Source organism: Microtus ochrogaster, chromosome 2 (genome assembly GCF_000317375.1).
Source record: "Microtus ochrogaster isolate Prairie Vole_2 chromosome 2, MicOch1.0, whole genome shotgun sequence".
In the NCBI taxonomy this organism is placed as follows: domain Eukaryota; kingdom Metazoa; phylum Chordata; class Mammalia; order Rodentia; family Cricetidae; genus Microtus; species Microtus ochrogaster.
This window is the reverse complement of record NC_022010.1, coordinates 13096216-13100075: the sequence shown is the minus strand read 5'-3', so window position 1 is coordinate 13100075 and position 3860 is coordinate 13096216. Positions and strand designations below refer to the sequence as shown.

Genomic DNA, 3860 nt, shown 5'->3' with positions numbered 1-3860 from the left:
TTTTTTTTTTTTTTTTTTGGTTTTTCAAGACAGGGTTTCTCAGTAGCTTTGAAGCCTGTCCTGGAACTAGCTCTTGTAGACCAGGCCGGCCTCACAGAGATCCACCTGCCTCTGCCTCCCGAGTGCTAGGATTAAAGGCATGCGCCACCACCGCCCGGCGAGAAACCCTGTCTTGAAAAACCAGAAGAAAAAAAACATATGGGATTAATTATTATTGAAATCCAAACCTTTTATTTTCTCAGTTAATCTGTATAATTATTTCACTAGTTCTTCAGAGGTCAGAGGTGAAGTATAAAGTCACCGACTTTTGCCGTGCTGTGTCTTTGTTCTGCTGTTGCCTCCCTTTCTTTAGCCAAAGCTAAGGGGCAAAGTTGTCCAACTTCTTCCCAGTAAGGTTTATGACCCTCAGCAGTAGCTATGTGCTCCTTGACGTAATTAGTTGTGTATGTGCGTGTGTGTGCATGTGTGTGTGTGATTGATTGGATCCTAGGGCCTCATACTTGCTATGCAAGCACTCGTCCACTGTCTTATCCTCTCCCCCCCCCTTTTTTATTTATTCATTTTTTTGAGACAGGGTCTTGCCGTATAGCCCAGGCTGGCCTGGAACTCACTATACAAACCAGGCCGGCCTCAAAATCACAGAGATCTGCCTGCCTTTTTCTCCGGAGTGCTGGAATAAGAATGTGTACCTACCATACCTAGCCCAAGCCTATTTTTGGTTTTAGACAGTGACTCACTCACTATCTGAGTCTGGCTGGCCTCAGACTGGCCTAGAATTCAGGCAATTCTCCTGCCTCAGCTTCTCAAGTATCTGGGTGGTAGTTAGGGCACTGCTTGGCCTGGTGAATCAGCATTACTCTGGTAAATTATTGGATTAGACGTTAAGCGTTATAGATACCACATCCTTTAGGGTACATCTAAGGCAAAGACCAGACCTTCCTCCTGGAAGTCACTTCAGGAGGTGGTTTTTGTGATACTGGAGATGAAAGAGGCCTGGTGCATGCTAAGTCAGCACCGTACCACTGGTCTTCATCCTTATTCCCTAGCAAGTCCATCCTTGACCCGGTGTGTTCATTCATACCTACAGCCTCAGAAGTCTGCACGCTGAAGCTGGAGAATTGCTGAGCCTTGGAGGCCAGCCTAGGCCACAGTGTGAGACTCCTCACCCCACCCTACCCCTCACAAAAGAGGAGGCAAAGGAAAGAAAAGAAAGATATTCTTGTCACCTTGAGCGGCCTACTGTCTCATTTGAAGAAACTGCTCACTCGCCCAGTAGCTTCCCTCTGACTTTGAAGAGTGTCTTGGTTTGGGCTGTTATTCTATTTATTGTGAAGCTATTTCCAGCGCAGGTATACTGTTGCAGTTTGGTCTGGTGTAGGGGCTATGGAAGGGAGCCTCCATGTGCTTTATTTTGAGGAAGGTCAGCTCCTCTACTTTTCTCCATCCCTTCTGCCCTTTTCACATTGTTCTCCTTTCTTCCACTTCCATGATCTCCACACAATTCACATCCACACCTCTCAGCAGCTAAACAATACACATTTTTTTTTTTCAAGGCAGGGTTTCCCTGTGTACCTTTGGCTGTCCTGGAACTCACTTTGTAGACTAGGCTAGCCTTGAACTCACAGAGATTCCCCTGCCTCTGCCCCCACATCCCGAGTTTGGGATTAAAGGCATTCGCGGCCACACCCGGCTAGAATACAAATTTTTTTATCACGTGACTTTTACTTCCCCTATTGTCCCTTTGCTCCTGGGAGTAACTCCATAATAGTCACTATGGTCTACAAGGCCCCTTCACACAGCCCCCACTCCGACCTCATGGCCCTCCAGCTGTCTATATGTTCACGGCTGTGTATACATGGGCTGAACAAAGTCGGTATTCAGTAAATGTTCAGTAGATGGATTTTTATGCTGACATTTGAATTCAAGAGAAGCAGTACCATTCTTTATGGTAAAATGTAATTACATAGTAGAAGTGGGCTCTGGTCCCATTTTGTCCTTTTCATAGGCAAGTCAGTTATCTGCTCTGAGCTTGTTTGAATAGGTGTAAAAGAGGAGTATAATAATAATCAGAAGGTTTTTTTAAAGAATAATTTATTTAACTTTATTTTATGTGCATTGGTGTGAAGGTATCAGATCCCCTGGAACTGGAGTTACAGATAGTTGTGAGCTGCCATGTGGGTGCTGGGAATTGAACCCCAGTCCTCTGGAAGAATAGCCTGTGCTCTTAACCACTGAATCATCTCTCCAGGCCATAATCAGAAATTTTCATTGAGTGATGTCATATTAAAGGTCCTAACACACTGCGAACAGTCAAACTGTGTTAGCTCTTAATGATATTGTTGTCAGGTTATAGTTCTCAAAGATCCTAGGCAACAGCAGAGCTTGTATTTCTGTCTGGTTGTTTTAAACAGTGGTTAATTTGATAGCCCAGAGAGGCTTCAGACTTGCAAACCCTGCCTCAGCTTTCCAGGTGGAGACTGGAGGCTTGATCCTCCGTATCTAGTTCAAATGGGATAGTTCATGCTGTTTGTTTGTTGTTATTATTGGTAGAACTTTGTGTTTAACCTAGGGTTTTTTGTGTGCTAGGAACGTGTTTTACCACCGCGCCCTATCCTTAGCTCTGTTTGCTGATAGGATATTTGTTATATACAGGTGCAGGGAAAGGGCGGCCTCTATACCAAATAATTTTCATAGCTGTCCATGCCCAGCTTCTGAGGATTGACATGCAGCAAGAGCATGGGGGATGGAGTTAAAGCAGCAACTGAGCTGGAAGGGTTGATGTACTCCGAATTATAGACTTTGTTTTTGTGACCTCAGATGGGGAGGCACTTCCGTGTGGTGTGACCTGGGTGTCTGAGCGTCACTTTGGAATCTTTTCTACTTCTGGATAGTTTCCAGCATTCTAGTGTGGTAGGCTGGACAGAGGGATGGGAGTTAGAGGGTGATTAATTAAAGCAAGCTGATACTGTGTGAATGTTCTGAGAATGACTTGTCCTGTGATCCTTCTCAGTATTAGGCCTTAATAGGAGGTAACGTGAGGAGGTGGCCCCGAACAGCCCATTTATTGTGGACTTTGGAAGATCCCTCGTGGGTTTAGCTACCAAGACATAGAAGGCCAGACTTGGAAAGTCACTTAGCAGTTGTCGTAATGCTCTTGTAAGGCAGGAGCTGGGTACCTTCAAGTGTCTTGTTTGCCTTTGACTTTGCACAAATACAGCGAATCTTTGGCTGTGAGCCCGCATGCCCTAACACAGGCACAGCGCAAGGCAGTTAGCTAAGCTTACAGTCACCAGAGTGCCTGGAACTCTGCCTGCCTGGGCATTTTTCTTACAGGGAGGGCCACAGGAGCACAAGGTGAGTGACCTACTAAAACTTCTCTTACTCCACGGTTTCTTTAACGATCAGTTGTGGCTACCAGTGCTGTCTCTCGGGTCCGTTGACCAAGGCTGGAAACTGGGTTGAAAGAACTTGGCCAGGTCCCTCGCTTCTCTGAGCCTCAGTTTCCCCATCTTTAGGAAAAGAGATAATAACGGTGTTCTTCCACGGGTTGTTCTGAGGAGTGAACAAGATGTGGCAGAAGCAGCACCTCAGCAAACTTATCAAGGCCAGGCAGGGCTCTCGGGCTCCTCTGGGTCTCCTACCGGCCACAATCAGACGCCAGTTAGGACTAAGGCCCCATCACTTCCTGGTTCTGTCCCTCCGCCCCCGCACGATACTGCCCACCTAACACCGGGATGCCCACAGGGTGGACGCCCGGGCTCGCGTGAGCATCCCACGCATGCCGACGCGGCCCGGCGGCAGGATCGGGGAGCCGTGCAGTCTCGGCGCCGAGTGGCCGGGGGCGCGCGCGCGAGGGGCCG

The 3860-nt window shown here is 47.4% G+C and overlaps 1 protein-coding gene across 1 annotated transcript in view; it reads left to right on the top strand.

Moving 5' to 3' along the window:
* Kmt5a (lysine methyltransferase 5A) overlaps window positions 1–3860 on the top strand; it is a 23428-nt gene that overhangs the window by 2165 nt on the left and 17403 nt on the right. The gene's annotated exons all lie outside the window — the stretch shown is intronic.